This window comes from Bombina bombina, chromosome 10 (assembly GCF_027579735.1).
Source record: "Bombina bombina isolate aBomBom1 chromosome 10, aBomBom1.pri, whole genome shotgun sequence".
NCBI lineage: Eukaryota > Metazoa > Chordata > Amphibia > Anura > Bombinatoridae > Bombina > Bombina bombina.
This window is the reverse complement of record NC_069508.1, coordinates 32,716,497-32,741,191: the sequence shown is the minus strand read 5'-3', so window position 1 is coordinate 32,741,191 and position 24,695 is coordinate 32,716,497. Positions and strand designations below refer to the sequence as shown.

The following is a 24,695-nucleotide window of genomic DNA, read 5'->3' as shown; positions in this document are numbered from 1 at the left end:
TGCTTCTCTGGGATCCCCTTTGTTGAGAAATAGCAGACATATATGGCTTTGGCGTTGCTTTTTGGTAATTAGAAGGCCGCTAAATGCCGCTGCGCATCACACGTGTATTATGGCTAGCAGTGAAGGGGTTAATTAGGTAGCATGTAGGGAGCTTGCAGGGTTAATTTTAGCTTTAGTGTAGAGATCAGCCTCCCACCTGACACATTACACCCCCTGATCCCTCCCAAACAGCTCTCTTCCCTCCCCCACCCCACAATTGTCCCCGCCATGTTAAGTACTGGCAGAAAGTCTGCCAGTACTAAAAAAAAAAGCTATCCTTGATAAAACATAAATAAAAAAAAAATGCATATTTACATATGCTGCTCTGGAGGATCCCCCCTTAGCCCCCAACCTCCCTGATACCCCCCAAACAGCTCTTTACCCATCCCCCTCTAACTTATTAGTAGCCATCTTTGGTACTGGCAGCTGTCTGCCAGTACCCAGTTTATAGTAAAACATTGTTTTATTATTTTTTTAAAATAATTTTCTGTAGTGTAGCTTGCCCCCCCCTAAAAGACCAACCCACCACCCCTCCCAGATCTCTTAGATCGATATATATATATATATATATTTGGCAATCACTGCCACTTTTCCCCCATAAATGTTCTGTAGTGTAGCGGTTCCCACCCGCTTCCTACCCCCCCCCGCGCGCGCACCCGGTGTTCCCGCCCACGATCCCGCCCCCCGCCACATCATACGGCCCATCGATGGCCGCCCACCCGCCTCCCAGACTGGCTCCCACCCACCAACGAAACCGGCCATCGATGTCCGGTACAGAGAGGGCCACAGAGTGGCTCTCTCTGCATCGGATGGCCAAGGGGGGTTATTGCAGGATGCCTCGATGTTGAGGCATCACTGCAATAACCGGAAAGCAGCTGGAAGCGAGCAGGATCGCTTCCAGCTGCTTTCCAGACCAAGGACGTACGCCACACGTCCTCGGTCACTAAGTGTATTTTTTTAGAGGACGTGTGGCGTACGTCCTTGGTCGTTAAGGGGTTAAGGGCCTGATCAAAACCTTGGTGGTATGGAAAAAAACTCATGCAAAATCTATGGGGGCTTTTTTTAAGAAATATATTTTAGCCTATGTGTCTCACATTCACATCCAGAACTCTTGAAAGTCATATAAAAAGAGATGTCTGTACTTTTCACTTTCGTGTGTTGTTTGTTTTTGCCAGCAAGCTGCCAGGGAGCATGAAACGTATGCAGCAATACAAAACAAGGGAACTACAAACCAACTTACTGGACTTATACTGTTTGTTAATAACACCTTCTAATGGTGTATAATGGTGTATAATGGTGTATAACGGTGTATAACGGTGTATAACGGTGTATAACGGTGTATAATGGAGTATAACGGTGTATAACGGTGTATAACGGTGTATAATGGTGTATAATGGTGTATAATGGAGTATAACAGTGTATAACGGTGTATAATGGAGTATAACGGTGTATAACGGTGTATAACGGTGTATAATGGTGTATAATGGAGTATAACGGTGTATAATGGTGTATAATGGTGTATAACGGTGTATAATGGTGTATAATGGAGTATAACGGTGTATAATGGTGTATAATGGTGTATGCGCCCACAACGTTACAAATGCTAAATGTAATGTATTTATTTGTTTGCTTTATTTTTATCTATGCAAAGGTTCCAAGAACTGTTTTCTTTACTTCTTAGCAACTTTATTTTCGTAAACAATCTGTAACATAGAGTTTTTAGGATAAAATAAAGTTCTATACACACACATTTATATATGAATATGTATATATAGAATGTCACACACACACACATTTATATATGAATATGTATATATACAGTGTCACACACATTTATATATGAATATGTATATATACAGTGTCACACACACATATATATATGAATATGTATATATACAGTGTCACACACATTTATATATGAATATGTATATATACAGGGCCACACACACATATATATGAATATGTATATATACAGTGTCACACACACATATGAATATGTATATATACAGTGTCACACACACATATGAATATGTATATATACAGTGTCACACACACATATGAATATGTATATATACAGTGTCACACACACATATGAGTATGTATATATACAGTGTCACACACATTTATATATGAATATGTATATATACAGTGTCTCACACACATATATATGAATATGTATATATACAGTGTCACACACACACACACATATATATATATGAATATGTATATATACAGTGTCACACACACATTTATATATGAATATGTATATATACAGTGTCACACACACACACATATATATATATGAATATGTATATATACAGTGTCACACACATTTATATATGAATATGCACAGTATATATACAGTGTCACACACACACATTTATATATGAATATGTACAGTATATATACAGTGTCACACACATTTATATATGAATATGTATATACAGTGTCACACACACATTTATATATGAATATGTATATATAGTGTCACACACACATTTATATATGAATATGTATATATACAGTGTCACACACACATATTTATATATGAATATGTATATATACAGTGTCTCACACACATATATATATGAATATGTATATATACAGTGTCACACACACATTTATATATGAATATGTATATATACAGTATCACACAAACACATTTATAAATGAATATGTATATATGCAGTGTCACACACACACACATTTATATATGAATATGTATATATGCAGTGTCACACACACATTTATATATGAATATGTATATATACAGTGTCACACACACACATATATAGATATATATATATATATGAATATGTATATATACAGTGTCACACACACACATATATAGATATATATATATATATATGAATATGTATATATACAGTGTCACACACATTTATATATGAATATGTATTTATACAGTGTCACACACACATTTATAATGAATATGTATTTAAACAGTGTCACACACACACATATTTATATATTAATATGTACAGTATATATACAGTGTCACACACACAAACACATATACATATATATATATATATATATATATATATATATATATATATATATATATATATATACTACTAAACATATGCACTCACTGGATTTAAACCACACACACTTTATTATGTAGTGATGTTTCGGGGCATTCACTCCTTCCTCAGACGTCTACATAATAAAGTGTGTGTGGTTTAAATCCAGTGAGTGAATATGTTTAGTAGTTTATTGAAAGTCTATGCACCCTGGTCCTGGGATTTTTTGGCGAGTGGGAGTGCGCTACTCTGCATCTACAGTGTGTGTGTATATATATATATATATATATATATATATATATATATATAAATATGTACAGTATATATACAGTGTCACACACACATTTATATATGAATATGTACAGAATATATACAGTGTCACACACATATATATACAATCGTATGCAAAAGTTTAGGCACCCCTGACAATTTCCATGATTTAAATTCATTTTGATCTATCAAATAACTGAAGGACACAGTAATAGTTCAGTAGTGAAATGAGGTTTATTGGATTAATTGAAAATGTGCAATATGCATCAAAACGAAATTAGACAGCTACATAATTTTGGGCACCCCAACAGAAATATTGCATCAATATTTAGTAGAGCTTCCTTTAGCATAAATAACAGCCTCTAGACGCTTCCTATAGCCTGTAATGAGTGTCTGGATTCTGGATGAAGGTATTTTGGACCATTCCTCCTTGCAAAACATCTCCAGTTCACCTTGATGGTTGCCGCGCATGGACAGCCCACTTCAAATCACCCCACAGATTTTCAATGCTATTCAGGTCTGGGGACTGGGATGGCCATTCCAGAACATTGTACTTGTTCCTCTGCATAAATGCCAGAGTAGATTTTGAGCAGTGTTTTGGGTCGTTGCCTTGTTGAAATATCCAGCCCCGGCATAACTTCAACTTTGTGACTGATTCCTCAACATTATTCTCAAGTATCTGCTGATATTGGGTGGAATCCATGCGACCCTTAACTTTAACAAGATTCCCAATACCGGCACTGGCCACACAGCCCCACAGCATTATGGGACATCCACCAAATTTTACTGTGGGTAGCAAGTGTTTGTATTGGAACGCTGTGTTATTTTGCCGCCATGCATAACTCCCTTTGTTATGACCAAATAACTCAATCTTTGTTTCATCAGTCCACAGCACCTTCTTCCAAAATGAAGCTGGCTTGTCCAAATGTGCTTTGCATACCTCAAACGACTGTGTTTGTGGCGTGTGCAGAAAAGACTTCTTCCGCATCACTCTCCCATACAGCTTCTCCTTGTGTAAAGTGCGCTGAATTATTGAACGATGCACAGTGACACCATCTGCAGCAAGATGATGTTGTAGGTCTTTAGAGGTGATCTGTGGGCTGTTTTTGACCGTTCTCACCATCCTTTGCATCTGCCATATTTTACTTGGCCTGCCACTTCTGGCCTTAGCAAGAACTGTGCCTGTGGTTTTCTATTTTCTCACTATGTTCCTCACAGTGGACACTGACAGCTTAAAGTGAAGTTCAATTTTAACTTCATGCTCATCACCCATGTAAACATTAACCTCTAAATATAAAAGTCGCTAACTTTTTTTTAAAAAAAAATTATGTGAATTTAGCGTAATTTATATATATATTATAGCGAGTTTTCTTACTGTTACTCCTCCCCGGTCTACTTCCTTATTTTACTCTAATGACGTAGCGATCCTAAGATGAAGCTGACCGCGTCACTTCAGTGCTCGTGCACAACACCGGCTTCGATCAGTCAGTTGTCAGTCGCGCATGCGTACACATTTTCAGTCCGTTGCTTTAATGGGCATATGGTCAAACGATAGTTACCTGATTTTCACAATATAAATGACAGTCTAATTTTTCCTGCTTTGTTCGCTAGTGATCGGTATTGACTGAGACAATGTTACTAATTCAGAGAGACAGGCTAATACGTAGGCGCATATCATGCACGAGCATGACGACTAGGAGGACAAACGCAGTTACACGCATGCGCGATTGTAAATTATGACGCGGGTAAAAAGGGGCAGGACGCCACGGGGGAAGTGAAGGAATTGGATGAGAAAAGTTGAAAATCTGTCAATCAAAAGACGGACAATGTCGGGCGGACAATTGCAGCAATACGGAGGGTAAATGTAAATGAAAAAATGGAACGAAAGGCAAATTTTTATAAGTTTTGATGAATGAAAATTATACTTTTTTCATTTGATAATTATTATACTGTAATCTAGAGCGGCGGACTTGAACTAAACTTTAAATCTCTGTGATAGCTTTTTGTAGCCTTCCCCTAAACCATAATGTTGAACAATCTTTGTTTTCAGTTCATTTGAGAGTTGTTTTGAGGCCCCCATGTTGCCACTCTTCAGAGGAGAGTCAAAGATAACAACAGCTTGCAATTGGCCACCTTAATTACCTTTTCTCATTATTGGATGCACCTGTCTATGAAGTTCAAGGCTTAATGGGTTACCCGAACCAATTGTGTGCTCCAATTAATCAGTGCTAGGTAGTTACAGGTATTCAAATCAACAAAATGACAAGGGTGGCCAAATTTATGCACCTGTCTAATTTCATTTGATGCATATTGCACATTTTCTGTTAATCCAATAAACCTCATTTCACTACTGAAATATTACTGTGTCCTTCAGGTATTTGATAGATCAAAATGAAATTGCTGATCGAGAGAGAGAGGAGAGAGGAGAGAGGAGAGAGGAGAGAGGAGAGAGGAGAGAGGAGAGAGGAGAGAGGAGAGAGAGAGAGAGAGAGAGAGAGAGAGACATTTATATATGAATATGTACAGTATATATACAGTGTCACACACATATATACAGTATATATGAATATGTATATATACAGTGTCACTCACACACATTTATATATGAATATGTATATATACAGTGTCACACACACACACACACACACATATATGAATATGTAAATATAAAGTGTCACACACACACATATATATATGAATATGTATATATACAGTGTCACACACACATTTATACAGTGTCACACACACACACTTTTATATATGAATATGTATATATAGTGTCACACACACATTTATATATGAATATGTATATATACAGTGTCACACACACACACATATATATATGAATATGTATATATACAGGGTCACACACACATATATATGAATATGTATAAATACAGTGTCACACACACATTTATATATGAATATGTATATATACAGTGTCACACACACATTTATATATGAATATGTATATATAGTGTCACACACACATTTATATATGAATATGTATATATACAGTGTCACACACACATTTATATATGAATATGTATATATACAGTGTCACACACACATTTATATATGAATATGTATATATACAGTGTCACACAGTCACACACATATGAATATGTATATATAGTGTCACACACACATTAATATATGAATATGTATATATACAGTGTCACACACACATATGAATATGTATATATACAGTGTCACACACACATGAATATGTATATATACAGTGTCACACACACACATGAATATGTATATATACAGTGTCACACACATTTATATATAAATATGTATATATACAGTGTCACACACACATATGAATATGTATATATACAGTGTCACACACACACACATATGAATATGTATATATACAGTGTCACACATACACATTTATATATGAATATGTATATATACAGTGTCACACACACACACACACACATATATATATATATATATGAATATGTATATATACAGTGTCACACACACATTTATATATAAATATGTATATATACAGTGTCACACACACATATGAATATGTATATATACAGTGTCACACACACATTTACATATGAATATGTATATATACAGTGTCACACACACATTTATATATGAATATGTATATATAGTGTCACACACACATTTATATATGAATATGTATATATACAGTGTCACACACACATATGAATATGTATATATACAGGGCCACACACACATATATATATGAATATGTATATATACAGTGTCACACACACATTTATATATGAATATGTATATATACAGTGTCACACACACACATGAATTTGTATATATACAGTGTCACACACACATATGAATATGTATATCTACAGTGTCACACACACATATGAATATGTATATCTACAGTGTCACACACACATATGAATATGTATATATACAGTGTCACACACACATGAATATGTATATATACAGTGTCACACACACACATATGAATATGTATATATAGAGTGACACACACATTTATATATGAATATCTATATATAGAGTGACACACACACATTTATATATGAATATGTATATCTACAGTGTCACACACATATGAATATGTATATATACAGTGTCACACACATTTATATATGAATATGTATATATACAGTGTCACACACACACACATATGAATATGTATATATAGAGTGACACACACATTTATATATGAATATCTATATATAGAGTGACACACACACATTTATATATGAATATGTATATATACAGTGTCACACAAACATATGTATATATAGAGTGACACACACACACATTTATATATGAATATGTATATATACAGTGTCACACAAACATATGTATATATAGAGTAACACACACACACATTTATATATGAATATCTATATATAGAGTGACACACACACATTTATATATGAATATCTATATATAGAGTGACACACACATTTATATATGAATATCTATATATAGAGTAACACACACACATTTATATATGAATATCTATATATAGAGTAACACACACACATTTATATATGAATATCTATATATAGAGGGACACACACACATTTATATATGAATATCTATATATAGAGTGACACACACATTTATATATGAATATCTATATATAGAGTAACACACACACATTTATATATGAATATGTATATATACAGTGTCACACAAACATATGTATATATAGAGTGACACACACACATTTATATATGAATATCTATATATAGAGTAACACACACACATTTATATATGAATATGTATATATACAGTGTCACACAAACATATGTATATATAGAGTGACACACACACATTTATATATGAATATCTATATATAGAGTGACACACACATTTATATATGAATATCTATATATAGAGTGACACACACATTTATATATGAATATCTATATATAGAGTAACACACACACATTTATATATGAATATGTATATATACAGTGACACACACACATATATATATATGAATATGTATATATACAGTAACACACACACATTTATATATGAATATGTATATATACAGTGTCACACACACATTTATATATGAATATGTATATATACAGTGTCACACACACATTTATATATGAATATCTATATATAGAGTGACACACACATTTATATATGAATATCTATATATAGAGTAACACACACACATTTATATATGAATATGTATATATACAGTGTCACACAAACATATGTATATATAGAGTGACACACACACATTTATATATGAATATCTATATATAGAGTAACACACACACATTTATATATGAATATGTATATATACAGTGTCACACAAACATATGTATATATAGAGTGACACACACACATTTATATATGAATATCTATATATAGAGTGACACACACATTTATATATGAATATCTATATATAGAGTGACACACACATTTATATATGAATATCTATATATAGAGTAACACACACACATTTATATATGAATATGTATATATACAGTGACACACACACATATATATATGAATATGTATATATACAGTGACACACACACATTTATATATGAATATGTATATATACAGTGTCACACAAACATATGTATATATAGAGGGACACACACACATTTATATATGAATATCTATATATAGAGTGACACACACATTTATATATGAATATCTATATATAGAGTAACACACACACATTTATATATGAATATGTATATATACAGTGTCACACAAACATATGTATATATAGAGTGACACACACACATTTATATATGAATATCTATATATAGAGTAACACACACACATTTATATATGAATATGTATATATACAGTGTCACACAAACATATGTATATATAGAGTGACACACACACATTTATATATGAATATCTATATATAGAGTGACACACACATTTATATATGAATATCTATATATAGAGTGACACACACATTTATATATGAATATCTATATATAGAGTAACACACACACATTTATATATGAATATGTATATATACAGTGACACACACACATATATATATATGAATATGTATATATACAGTGTCACACACACATTTATATATGAATATGTATATATACAGTGACACACACACACTAAATCATATATACACAGGTATACACAATCACATAGCGCCGCACCTATACACACTATCACATATATACTGACACAAGGATTTACACACAGACACCTACACACCTCACCTCACTCAGTTCCCGCAACACGTTCCTTCCATGACTTTTCCTTGGAACACAGACGCCATGCCCGTCTCCATAGTAACAAGACCCGCCCCGCAGTGCTCATAGAAACAAAATGAAGAACCGAAGAGAACTCTTTATTAAATTCACAGCAACGGCTAAACTACGGATTCTTAACGGACTGCTTGATATCACATGACGTCAGACATTAGAATAATAATAGATTGCTTCTGTATGTCTTAGGCAATTGCAGAAAAAGCAATTGTTAGACTTTACTCTGGCGTTGTCTGTTTTAAATAAAGTTTATTGATTAAAAACACCTAAATCTTTTAAATATTGGGTGTGTGCAGTTTCTCTGTATATATATGAGAGCAATGTGTGTTATAAACTTATTGGCTTGGTCACCATAGAGACGATTTTAAATAAATTAGTAACATTGGATAATTTTTTTTATATTATTTGGTAATTATTTTCCAGTCAAATATTTTCATCTTTTACCCCTAAATTGTCTTATTGTATAATTAAACCCATATGGAGGAAACACATAACAAATAACAAATCTAGAGCCCACACTGCTTGACATGACAATTGGTTCAAAATGCATTTTTTGTGACTTTTATAAGGCTACCTAGTTTTAATCTTCAATAAAAGTTACCCAAAGAACAAAGCAAATTTGATAACAGGAGTAAATCAGAAAGTTGTTTAAAATTGCCTGCTGAACCCCATTTTTTTTCCATTCATGATTCAGATAGAGAATATCATTTTAAAGTGAAGATCCATTTTGATGAATTAAGTGCCCGGTTTTAATAAACCTATTAAAAACAAGGGCACTTTAATTCATCAAAAATTGACATTTCACTGTTTTCTTCAAAAACTTATCTTTTAATCCTGAATCCCGCGCCAGCGATTCCCCTGGCCATTGGAAGCCTCTGCAGACGTCAGAAATGACGAATCAGGCTTCCTCCAATCACAGCTTCCACCCCGGGGGAATCTTGGCCTGATGAAATGCTGTGATTGGAGGAAGTCGGATTCGTCATTTTGGACCCGTGAAGACGGCTTACGACAGGCGAAGGAAGTGCTGGAGCGGCTGCCAGGATTAAAAGGTAAGTTTTTGAAGAAACAGTGAAATGTCAATTTTGATGAATTAAAGTGCCCTTGTTTTTAATTGGTTTATTAAAAACCGGGCACTAATTCATAAAAATGGATCTTCACTTTAAACAACTTTCCAATTTACTTCTATTATTTAATTTGCTTTCTTGTCTTTTTATCCTTTGCTGAAAGGTTTATCTAGACAAGCTCAGGAGCAGCAGAGAACCTAGGTTCTAGCTGTTGATTGGTGGCTGTATATATATATATATATATATATATATCTCGATTGTGATTGGCTCACCCATGTGTTCAGTTAGATACCAGTAGTTCATTGCTGCACCTTCAACAAATGATACCAAAAGAATGAAACAAGTTAGCTAATAGGAGTAAATTAGAAAAGTTGATTACAACTGTATTCTCTATCTGAATCATTAAATAAACATTTTGGGTTTCATGTCCCTTTAAACTTTACTTTCCCTTTAAGTAAAGCTAGATACAGCCTTTTAATAAATATTGGCACTTTATACACAAAATGTATACAGATGCTTTGGTAACTAAAATGTAGTGAACTGTATATCAGAACAAAATGCTAATAAAAATGCACGTATTTACATAGGGTTTGATTATCTAAAGTCCCTGCTCAGGAGAAATTACCAACAAAGTCTCTGAAATACTAAAAGAATTTTAGAAAGGCAAATTTAGCTTGAGAGTTGCTTATCTCACTAAATAGGTTGTAGATATTTATGAAGGAGAAACACCTACATTGCAATGGAATGCTCAGTCTATATATTTATGTAGTGTGATTTCTTTATGTGCCTGTATCTGGCCCTAGCCAGTCTTCTGATTTAGTAATATAGTAGATGAGGTTGAAAGAAGGCGGAAGTCCATCAAGCTAAACCTATACAGATCCTACCTGATTTACAATAAAAACTCCAGTTTAACATAATTTAATCCCATTAAAACATAAGGTGACCCTTTTAACACAAGCAATTATATCCCTGAATGCACTACTGGGAGCTAGCTGGTGGTTACACACGTCATTGTCTAATCAGATGTGTCCAGCCCAGAGCAGACCAACTTGCTAAGGGTTTAACACACAGAACATTTTATTATTGCACTTTTGCTTGAAAATAACACTTAGAGCATTTTATTTTATAATGAACATAATTTTAACATTTTAGCCACACAAAAAGAGTTTCTGATGGGACCATTTGTGTTTCTTTGATGAAAGTATTGTTGGGAAATAGAAAACTGATGGTCTAATAAACACATTTGTGAGCAAGTCCGAGATGTTCACATTTATATAATTATTGCTCCTATACAGGTATTACCCTCTATAAACCATTTCTGATTCTACTATTCATATCAATGATGAACAGATAGGTGTAGAGTTAAAGGGACAGTGAAGTCTTTTTATTGTCCCAAATTCTACATGCAAAAAAACCCACCCTCAGGCCTTCCCAACAGGACAGGTTTTCAGGAATACCTTGGATGAGAGTAGGTAAAAATGACCATTTTACTAAGCAGCTGATTATTTCACCTGTACTCCAGATATACTCAAAATGTGGCCTGTTAGAAAGGCCCGAGGACAGGTTTTCTAGTTGTCTAGAATCTTACCTTAGTTTGCCTTTTTAATCTATTTTGAGAATGCTTAGTCAAAAATGGATAACTGCCAATCTGCAAAAAAAAAAAACTGCATGCACTGTGCTTAAAAGGGAAACTAAAACCAAATATTTTCTTTCATGGTTCGGATAGAACAGGAATTTTAATCAACTCTCTAATTTACTCCTGCTATGAATTTTTCTTCGTTCTCTTGGTCTTTTTATTTGAAAAAGCAGGAATAAAAGCTTTGGAGACGGCCTATTTTAGGTTCAGAAACTGGGTTGCGCTTTGTAATTGGATGGCGAAATATAGTCACCAATCAGCAAACCCTATCCAGGGTACTGAACCAAAAACACTATTTATGCTTACCTGATAAATGTATTTCTCTTGTGGTGTATCCAGTCCACGGATCATCCATTACTTGTGGGATATTCTCATTCCCAACAGGAAGTTGCAAGAGGACACTCACAGCAGAGCTGTAATATAGCTCCTCCCCTAACTGTCATAGCCAGTCATTCGACCGAAAACAAGCTGAGAAAGGAGGCACCATAGGGTGATGTGGTTACTGTAGTTTAAATTTAAAAATTACCTGCCTTAAAATGACAGGGCGGGCCGTGGACTGGATACACCACAAGAGAAATAAATTTATCAGGTAAGCATAAATTATGTTTTCTCTTGTAAGGTGTATCCAGTCCACAGATCATCCATTACTTGTGGGATACCAATACCAAAGCTAAAGTACACGGATGAAGGGAGGGACAAGGCAGGTACTTAAATGGAAGGAACCACTGCCTGTAAAACCTTTCTCCCAAATATAGCCTCTGAAGAAGCAAAAGGATCAAATTTGTAAAATTTTGAAAAAGTATGAATCGAAGACCAAGTCTCCGCCTTGCAAATCTGTTCAACAAAAGCCTCATTTTTAAAGGCCCAAGTGGAAGCCACAGCTCTAATGGAATGAGCTGTAATCCTTTCAGGAGGCTGCTGTCCAGCAATCTCATAGGCTAAGCAGATTATGCTTCTTAGCCAAAAAGAAAGAGAGGTTGCCGAAGCCTTTTGACCTCTCCTCCGTCCAGAGTAGACAACAAACAAAGCAGATGTTTGACGAAAATCTTTAGTAGCTTGTAAGTAAAACTTTAAAGCACGGACCACGTCCAGATTGTGTAATAGACGTTCCTTCTTCGAAGAAGTATTAGGACACAAGGATGGAACAACAATCTCTTGATTGATATTCTTGTTAGATACCACCTTAGGTAAGAACCCAGGTTTGGTACGCAGGACTACCTTATCCGTATGAAAAATCAGATAAGGAGAATCACATTATAAGGCAGTTAGCTCAGAGACTCTACGAGCCGAGGAAATAGCTACCAAAAAAAAAAAGAACTTTCCAAGATAAAAGTTTGATATCTATGGAATGAAGAGGTTCAAACGGAACTCCTTGAAGAACCTTAAGAACCAAATTTAAGCTCCATGGTGGAGCAACAGGTTTAAACACAGGCTTGATTCTAACTAAAGCCTGACAAAATGCCTGAACGTCTGGAACATCTGCCAGACGCTTGTGCAAAAGAATAGACAGAGCAGAAATCTGTCCCTTTAAGGAACTAGCTGACAATCCTTTTTCCAAACCTTCTTGGAGAAAAGATAATATCCTGGGAATCCTGACCTTACTCCATGAGTAACCCTTGGATTCACACCAATAAAGATATTTACGCCATATCTTATGCTAAATTTTCCTGGTGACAGGCTTTCGTGCCTGTATTAAGGTATCAATAACTGACTCGGAGAAGCCACGCTTTGATAAAATCAAGCGTTCAATCTCCAGGCAGTCAGCCTCAGAGAAATTAGATTTGGATGGTTGAAAGGACCCTGAAGTAGAAGGTCCTGTCTCAGAGGTAGAGACCATGGTGGAAAGGATGACATGTCCACTAGATCTGCATACCAGGTCCTGCGTGGCCAAGCAGGTGCTATCAGAATCACCGATGCTCTCTCCTGCTTGATCTTGGCAATCAGTTGAGGGAGCAGAGTAAACGGTGGAAACACATAAGCCAGGTTGAAAGACCAGGGAGCTGCTAGAGCATCTATCAGTGTCGCCTTGGGATCCCTGGACCTGGATCCGTAACATGGAAGCTTGGCGTTCTGGCGAGACGCCATGAGATCCAGTTCTGGTTTGCCCCAACGATGAATCAGTTGTGCAAAAACCTCCGGATGGAGTTCCCACTCTCCCGGATAAAAAGTCTGACGACTTAGAAAATCCGCCTCCCAGTTCTCTACACCTGGGATATGGATAGCTGATAGGTGGCAAGAGTGAATCTCTGCCCAGCGAATTATTTTTGAAACTTCTAACATCGCTAGGGAACTTCTTGTTCCCCCTTGATGGTTGATGTAAGCTACAGTCGTGATGTTGTCCGACTGAAATCTGATGTACCTCAGAGTTGCTAACTGAGGCCAAGCCTGAAGAGCATTGAATATCGCTCTTAGTTCCAGAATATTTATTGGAAGGAGAGACTCCTCCTGAGTCCACGATCCCTGAGCCTTCAGGGAATTCCAGATTGCACCCCAACCTAGAAGGCTGGCATCTGTTGTTACAATTGTCCAATCTGGCCTGCGAAAGGTCATACCTTTGGACAGATGGACCCGAGATAGCCACCAGAGAAGAGAATCCCTGGTCTCTTGGTCCAGATTCAGTTGAGGGGACAAATCTGTGTAATCCCCGTTCCACTGACTGAGCATGCATAGTTGCAGCGGTCTGAGATGTAAGCGTGCAAACGGTACTATGTCCATTGCCGCTACCATTAAGCAGATTACTTCCATACACTGAGCCACCGAAGGGCGCGGAATGGAATGAAGAACCCGGCAGGAATTTAGAAGCTTTGATAACCTGGACTCCGTCAGGTAAATTTTCATTTCTACAGAATCTATCAGAGTCCCTAGAAAGGAAACTCTTGTGAGTGGGGATAGAGAACTCTTTTCCTTGTTCACTTTCCACCCATGCGACCTCAGAAATGCCAGTACTACGTCCGTATGAGACATGGCAATTTGGAAGTTTGACGCCTGTATCAGGATGTCGTCTAAATAAGGGGCTACTGCTATGCCCCGCGGCCTCAGGACCGCCAGAAGCGACCCTAGAACTTTGTAAAGATTCTTGGGGCTGTAGCTAATCCAAAGGGAAGAGCTACAAACTGGTAATGCCTGTCTAGAAAGGCAAACCTGAGAAACCGATGATGATCTTTGTGTATCGGAATGTGAAGATAAGCATCCTTTAGATCCACTGTAGTCATATATTGACCCTCCTGGATCATTAGTAGGATGGTACGAATAGTTTCCATCTTGAACGACGGAACTTTGAGGAATTTGTTTAAGATCTTTAGATCCAAAATTGGTCTGAAGGTTCCCTCTTTTTTGGGAACCACAAACAGATTTGAGTAAAAACCCTGTCCCTCCTTTGGAACTGGATGGATCACTCCCATAACTAGGAGGTCTCGTACACAGTGTAAGAATGCCTCTCTCTTAATCTGGTTTGCAGATAATTGTGAAAGGTGAAATCTCCCTTTTTGGGGGGGAAGCTTTTAAGTCCAGGAGATATCCCTGGGATATAATTTCCAATGCCCAGGGATCCTGAACATCTCTTGCCCACGCCTGGGCGAAGAGTGAAAGTCTGCCCCCTACTAGATCCGTTACCGGATAGGGGGCCGTTCCTTCATGCTGTCTTAGAGGCAGCAGCAGGCTTTTTGGCCTGCTTACCTTTTTTCCAGGTCTGGATTGGTCTCCAGACTGTCTTGGATTGAGCAAAAGTTCCCTCTTGTTTAGCATTAGAGGACGTTGATGCCGCACCTGCCTTGAAGTTTCGAAAAGCACGAAAATTAGACTGTTTGGCCCTAGATTTGGACCTGTCCTGAGGAAGGGCATGACCTTTTCCTCCAGTGATATCAGCAATAATCTCCTTCAAACCAGGCCCGAATATGGTCTGCCCCTTGAAGGGAATGTTAAGTAGCTTAGATTTTGAAGTCACGTCAGCTGACCATGATCTAAGCCATAGCGCTCTGCGCACCTGTATAGCAAAACCAGAATTCTTAGCAGTTAGTTTAGTCAAATGAACAATGGCATCAGAATAAAAGAATTGGCTAGCTTAAGTGCTCTAAGTTTGCCAAGTATGTCATCCAATGGAGTCGCTACCTGTAAAGCCTCTTCCAGAGACTCAAACCAGTACGCCGCAGCAGCAGTGACAGGGGCAATGCATGCAAGGGGCTGTAGGATAAAACCTTGTTGAATAAATATTTTCTTAAGGTAACCTCTAATTTTTTATCCATTGGATCTATAAAAAAAAAAAGCACAACTGTCCTCGACAGGGATAGTAGAACGCTTTACTAGAGTAGAAACTGCTCCCTCCACCTTAGGGACTGTCTGCCATAAGTCCCGTGTGGTGGCGTCTATTGGAAACATTTTTCTAAAAATAGGAAACCTGGTCTATCCCATTCCTTATTAATAATTTCTGTAAACCTTTTAGGTATTTGGAAAAACATCAGTACACACCGGCACTGCATACTATTTATCCAGTCTACACAATTTCTCTGGCACTGCAATGGTATCACAGTCATTCAGAGCAGCTAAAACCTCCCTAAGCAACACGCGGAGGTGTTCAAGCTTAAATTTAAATGCAGAAATATTAGAATCGGGTATCTTTCCTGAGTCATTAACATCACCCACTGACTGAAGCTCTCTTTCCTCAGCTTCTGCATATTGTGAGGCAGTATCAGACATGGTTCTTAAAGCGTCAGTATGCTCTGCATTTTGTCTCACCCCAGAGCTATCTCGCTTACCTCTAAGTTCAGGTAGTCTGGCTAATACTGCTGACAGTGTATTATCCATGACTGCCGCCATGTCTTGTAAAGTAAACGCTATGGGCGCCCTAGATGTACTTGGCGCCATTTGAGCGTGAGTCCCTTAAGCGGGAGTCAAAGGGTCTGACACGTGGGGAAAGTTAGACGGCATAACTTCCCCCTCGTCAGATTCCTCTGGTGATAATTTTTTTAAAGACAGAAAATGATCTTTATTGCATAAAATGAAATCAGTACATTTGGTACACATTCTAAGAGGGGGTTCCACCATGGCTTTTAAACATAATAAACAAGGAGTTTCTTCTATGTCAGACATGTTTATACAGACTAGCAATGAGACTAGCAAGCTTAGAAAACACTTTAAATCAAGTTAACAAGCAAATATAAAAAACAGTACTGTGCCTTTAAGAGAAACAAATTTTGTCATAATTTGAAAAACAGTGAAAAAATGCAGTAAATCAAACGAAATTTTTACAGTGTGTATAATAGGCTAACAGAGCATTGCACCCACTTGCAAATGGATGATTAACCCCTTAGTTCAAAAAACGGATAAAAAAAACGAAATAGACGTTTTTTTAACAGTCACAACCAACTGCCACAGCAAGCTGTGGCCCTACCTTCCCCAATAAACGACTTTGGAAAGCCTTTGGGCCCTTTAGAGATGTCCTATAGCATTCAGAGGGCCTTTGAGGGAAGCTGGATGTCACAGTTTGTAATTTTAAGTGCACCAACTGTAACTTTTTATACTACAACAGTGGAAAGCCTCAGGTTTCTAGTCAAAATTTAAGCCAGCCATGTGGAAAAAACTAGGCCCCAATAAAGTTTTATCACCAAAGCATATATAAAAACGATTAAACATGCCAGCAAACGTTTTATATTGCAATATCATAAGGGTATTACCCCTGGGAGTAAGCATGATACCAGTCGTTATTAAATCACTGTATTCAGGCTTAACTTACATTAATCCGGTATCAGCAGCATTTTCTAGTGTTTTCCATCTCTAGAAAAAATTATAACTGCACATACCTGATAGCAGAATAAACTGCACGCCATTCTCTCGCTGAAGTTACCTCATCTGTGTAATCTCCTCAGACATGTGAGAACAGCAATGGATCTTAGTTACAACCTGCTAAGATCATAGAAACCTCAGGCAGATTCTTCTTCTATTTACTACCTGAGATAAAATAGCACAACTTCGGTACTATTTAAAAATAACAAACTTTTGATTGAAGAAAATAAACTAGCTGTATTTAACCACTCTCTCCTACAATGTCCTTTCTAGTTGAGAGTTGCAAGAGAATGACTGGCTATGACAGTTAGGGGAGGAGCTATATTACAGCTCTGCTGTGGGTGTCCTCTTGCAACTTCCTGTTGGGAATGAGAATATCCCACAAGTAATGGATGATCCGTGGACTGGATACACCTTACAAGAGAAAATAGGCCGGCGCCAAAGCTTTCATTCCTGCTTTTTCAAACAAAGATACCAAGAGAAAGAAGAACATTTGATAATAAGAGTAAATTAGAAAGTTGCATGCTCTATCTGAATCATGAAAGAATTTTTTTGTGTTTGCTATCTCTTTAATCTATTTAAGTATAGTTATGTGGAAGGCAGTGATAAACCAAACAAGGCAGCTGTGTCATCTTTCTTAGCGACCAGTTTTAATGTGCATATGACCTGTGGAGCATAAGATTGTGGGTCATGAGTTCACATTTATAGATTGCTCCTAATCACTGTGCAGGTGGTGAGGTGTCTAATTACTGACTGCAGAGAGAAGGTACAATCTATGGCTGAGAATACACCTGACTGTTTGCCCTACAGGTCACATGCAGCTTTTACTATATGCATTTTTAGGCTTAAAAGGGACACAAGTCAAAATAAACTTTTATTATTCAGATAGAACAGCAGTTTTTAGACATTTTCCAATTTACTTTCATCAAAGTGTGCAGTCTTTTTATATGCACACTTTCTGGGGAACAAGATCCTACTGAGTATGTGCACAAGCTTACAGGGTATACGTATACTAATCTGTGATTGAAAAAAGAAAGAAGCGCACACAGAGTACAATTCAAGTGAAGATTTTAATAAATTAGTGCACACGCAACACACACTGTTCCACTTACTAGATGACAAATAAAAACAAGCAACTGAGACAGATGTTGTTATAACCCTCCTGGTCTTGTTGTTTCGATGGTAAGGTACCGAACACCGGCTTCACAAACTGTTTGGCATCCGGACTGCCTGCTACAGGTAACTAAGGACCGGGTACACAGAAGTATCAGCTGTCAATATGATTTATACTCCTCGAAAATGATTTAGTAAATTTGAGATTACACCTATTGTTATTGATGTATTCTATGAAATTATCTATTAGTTTTACATCTCCTTTCCACAAGATTAAAATATCGTCGATATATCTTCCATATTTAACAATTAAATCACCATTTTCTAGGCTCTCAAGAATGTTTAAGGTACCTAAATCACTAGAGTCAATATGATGGGAGTTCTGAACTGCTCTATTTTCAGGATTTTTTAAATAGTAACGTTGTAGGGTAAGTTTACGTACAAATTTGTGTACATCTATATACATCTCAAATTTGTTCGGCTTAGATTTAGGTGCACATTTTAGACCTTTTTGTAGGAGACTGATGTTGTTAGAGTCTAAATTAATTCCTGCTAGATTAAAGATATAATTTTTTGCTTTATTTAGTCTATTCTTATTCGCCCTGTTTGCTTGTATTGATTTTCCTCCTCTATTTCCTCTTCTTCCCTTTCTAGTGATCTTTCTCTTTGCCTGCCTCTTTCTTCCCCTGTTTTATGTTTGAAAAACGTTTGTCCTTCTCTGTCCCCTAGAAAATTACGATTCTCATCAATTTCTTTTGGTCTTGCCCCCTTTAGATCCCATATTGCTGTATCGGCATCCTTCCCATTACTTAAAGGTTCAAATCTATTTTTAGTAGGTATATAATGTTGTTGATTATAATTTTTATTATCATTCTCCCTATAGGTATTTCTTCTCCATTGTGGGTGGAAATTAGGGCTATTTTTATTGTTATTTACAGGGTATATATGATCTCTCTGTTGGTAGGTTTGGGGGCTAAAGTTAGTGTTATAACTAGCTGTATTATCAGATCTATTCATTTTATAATTTGAATGGGTGTTATTACTGTAGTTAGTTTGTGGTTTATGATTGTAATGTGGATTCTGATTTTTTTTTATCATTATTAGGGATAGAATAGTAGTTGGTGGATATCCTATCTGCTGACTGTAACAAGGGTTTTGCAGTTGTCATCACTCTTTTATTATGTTCTTCTTTATTAGTTGTTAAATTCGTTTTAGTTTGATTTTTTTATGTATAAACTTTATTTTCCCTAAAATCATTAATGTCCCTTTTTAACTTTTTTTGTTCATTAATTGTTAATTCTTTATCAAGTTGATTGACCCTAAACTGAATACTTTTGATTCCATTAATCCACTTCTCGATTTTTTTTGAAAGGCTGTATTTTAGTTAAAACTTCATCAATTTCAATCTTCAATTTTTCTAATCTCTGTTCTCGATATTTGATTAATATTTTAATAAACTTGTTTGAGTATTCCTAAAATTGCCGATTCCCATTCTGTGGTATATTCCACTTCATCGAACTCAAAGGCGGGTTTTTTAAATAGCCTCAAGCCCCTAGGTATAACCTTATGTAAAATATAATTTTTTAACAGTAAAATCTTGCCAATCCCTTGCATCTTGACATAGTATTTCTCCAGAGTTTTAAATAAATCATCAGGGTCATCGTTTATGCCATCTGAGCCCTCAATGTGTTTCTAATAAATCAAAATCCCTTGATCTATTATCCCTGGTTTGGTTTTTCCAAAACTCATTGTTGTTGTTATTATTACCAGTATTTTCTTGCATAGGTTCAGACATGTCAGCTGCAATTACAAAAGGACAAAAACTGGAACTTTCAGACTACTAAAATAAAATGATATTGCGCTCGACCTGAAATGTGCGCTTCTTTATCTTTCTTTTTCATATCTTCCAAACTATCGAGTCAAACAAGGGATCACCTGACTTGACAGGAGCAGCACCGGTGGAAGCCTGCTTTGAACAGAAATCTAAATAGAAGTCTGCATCAAACAGAAGCTTAGTTACAATAGGATATATGGACACAAGGATATAACATTCCGTGATATATCAAGACTATTTACGGCTAAACCAAACACCTTTTATTGGATTATAAACAAGGTACAGTGTTTTGCATTTATACGTTTGGATCTGTCTTCACATAAAGACTGCATTATTGTTTCCTATCACAGCCAATAATTATACAGGTGTGACAGGAACCTACTGATAATTGTGTGCGTGCATGGGACTGTTTAATCAATACTGTGTTTTCATATATCTTTTATCCTCACTGAGGTATAGATTTCAAGGTGTCATTCTCATATGATATTTTGTATTGCTCCTTAAATGTAAATTTAAATTTGTGTTGCAAAATATTAAACCAGAGATATCAGTACAAACAAATAGGAATTGCTACCAGGAGTAACTATATTTATTTCAGGTTGAGGGAAATATCATTTTATTTTAGTAGTCTGATTGGCTGATGGCGGTCACATGATACAAGGGGCCAGAAATTGGAAGAGGAAAAAAAAAAATTTGTCAGAAAAAAAAAAACATAATTTATGCTTACCTGATAAATTTATTTCTCTTGTAGTGTATCCAGTCCACGGATCATCCATTACTTATGGAATATATTCTCCTTCCCAACAGGAAGCTGCAAGAGTCCACCCACAGCAAAGCTGCTATATAGCTCCTCCCCTAACTGCCATATTCAGTCATTCGACCGAAAACATGCAGAGAAAGGAAAAACCATAGGGTGCAGTGGTGACTGTAGTTCAAATGAAAAAATTACCTGCCTTAAAGTGACAGGGCGGGCCGTGGACTGGATACACTACAAGAGAAATAAATTTATCAGGTAAGCATAAATTATGTTTTCTCTTGTTAAGTGTATCCAGTCCACGGATCATCCATTACTTATGGAATACCAATACCAAAGCTAAAGTACACGGATGATGGGAGGGACAAGGCAGGTACTTAAACGGAAGTTACCACTGCCTGTAAAAAACCCTTTCTCCCAAAAATAGCCTCCGAAGAAGCAAGGTATCAAATTTGTTAAATTTGAAAAGTATGAATCGCAGACCAAGACTCCGTCTTGTAAATGTGTTCAACAGAAGCCACATTTAAAAAAGGCCCAAGTGAAAACCACAGCTCTAGTAGAATGAGCTGTAATCCCTTCAGGAGGCTGCTGTCCAGCAGTCTCATAAGCTAAATGAATTATGCTTTTTAACCAAAAAGACAGAGAGGCTGCTGAAGTCTTTTGACCTCTCCTCTGTCCAGAATAGACAACAAACAAGGTGAACGTTTGATGAAAACTGTAGTAGCTTGTAAGTAAAACTTTAAAGCACAAACCACGTCCAATATTGTGTAATAGACGTTCCTTCTTTGAGGAAGGATTAGGATACAAGCATGGAACAACTATCTCTTGAGTGATGTACTTGTTAGATACCACCTTAGGAAAAAACCCAGGTTGGTACGCAGGACTACCTTATCCGTACGAAGGACCAGATAAGGAGAATCACATTGTAACACAGATAACTTGGAGACTCTACGAGTCGAGGAATTAGCTACCCAAAAGGAACTTTCCAAGATAAAGATTGATATCTATGGAACAAAAAAGGTTCAAACGGAACTTCTTGAAGAACCTTAAGAATCAGGTTTAAGCTACATGGCGGAGCAACAGTTTTAAACACAGGCTTGGATCTAACCAAAGCCTGACCAAATGCCTGAACGTCTAGAATACCTGCCAGACGCTTGTGCAAAAAAATAGACAGAGTAAAAATCTGTCCCCTTTAAAGGAATTAGCTGACAACCCTTTTCTCAAAAACATCTTGGAGAAAAGATAATATCCTGGGAATCCAGACTTTACTCCATGAGTAACCCTTGGATTCATAACAATCAGATATTTACACCATATCTATGTTCAATTTTCCTAGAGACAGGCTTTCATGTCTGTATTAAGGTATCAATGACTGACTCGGAGAAGCCATGCTTTGATAACATCAAGCGTTCAGTCTCCAGGCAGTCCATCTCAGATTGATTCTATTTAGATGGTTGAAAGGACCCTGAGGTAGAGGGACCTGTCTCTGAAGCAGAGACCGTGATGGAAAGGATGACATGTCCACCAGATCTGCATACCAGGTCCTGCGTGGCTACGCAGGCGCTGTCAAAAACACCAAAGCCCTCTCCTGCTTGGTCTTGACCTCCGGAGGAAATCCCACTCCCCCGGAAGAAAAGTCTGACGACTTAGAAAATCCACCTCCCAGTTCTCAACACCTGGGATATGGATAGCTGATAGACAAGAGTGAGTCTCTGTCCAGTGAATTATTGTAAGACTTCTAACATCGCTAGGGAACTTCTGTTCCCCCTTGATGGCTGATGTAAGCCACAGTCGTGTATATTGTCCGACTGAGTATGATGTACCTCAGAGTTGCTAACTGAGGCCAAGTCTGAAGAGCATGGAATATCACTCCCAGTTCCAGAATATTTATTAGAAGGAGGGTCTCCTCCTAAGTCCACTATCCCTGAGCCTTCAGGGAGTTCCAGACTGCATCCCAACCTAAAAGGCTGGCATCTATTGTAACAATTGTCCCATCTGACCTGCGGAAGGTCATACCCTTGGACAGATGGACCCGACATAGTCACCAGAGAAGAGAATCTCTGGTCTCTTGGTCCAGGTTTAACAGGGGGACAAATCTGTGTAATCCCCGTTCCTCTGACTGAGCATGCATAGTTGCAGCGGTCTGAAATGTAGACATGCAAACGGTACTATTGTCCCTTGCCGCTACCATTAAGCCGATTTCATTCATGTACTGAGCCACCGAAGGGCGCGGATGGGATGAAAAAAACACGGCAGAAATTTAGAAACTTTGACAACCTGGACTCCGTCAGGTAAATTTTCATTTCTACAGAATCTATCAGAGTCCCTAGGAGGGAAACCCTTGAGATTGGGGATAGAGAACTCTTTCCTTGTTCACTTTCCACCCATGTGATCTCAGAAATGCCAGTACTACGTCCGTATGAGACTGGGCAATTTGGATGTTTGACGCCTGTATCAGGATGTCGTCTAAATAAGGGGCCACTTCTATGCCCCGCGGTCTAAGGACCGCCAAAGCGACCCCAGAACCTCCAAGGAATTTGTTTAAGATCTTTAGATCCAAAATAGGTCTGAAGGTTCCCTCTCCTTGGGAACCACAAACAGATTTGAGTAAAAACTCTGTCCCTGTTCCTCTCTTGGAACTGGATGGATCTCGTACACAATGTAAGAATGCCTCCTTCTTTATCTGGTTTGCAGATAATTGTGAAAGGCGAAATCTCCCCTTTTTTGGGGGGGGAATCTTTGAAATCCAGAAGATATCTCTGGGATATAAATTGCAATGCCTAGGGATCCTGGGCATCTCTTGCCCACGCCTGGGCAAAGAATGAAAGTCTGCCCCCTATAGGATCCGTTAACGGATAGGGGTCCGTTCCTTCATGCTGCCTTAGAGGCAGCAG

The 24,695-nt window shown here is 37.1% G+C and overlaps 1 protein-coding gene across 1 annotated transcript in view; it reads right to left on the bottom strand.

Moving 5' to 3' along the window:
• Positions 1-9,629, bottom strand: part of AXDND1 (axonemal dynein light chain domain containing 1) — a 109,452-nt gene extending 99,823 nt beyond the window's left edge. The window contains exon 1 of the mRNA XM_053693111.1: positions 9,575-9,629. The gene's annotated coding sequence lies outside the window, so the exon portion shown is untranslated. The remainder of the gene's footprint in view (positions 1-9,574) is intronic.
• Positions 9,630-24,695: the final 15,066 nt, after the last annotated feature.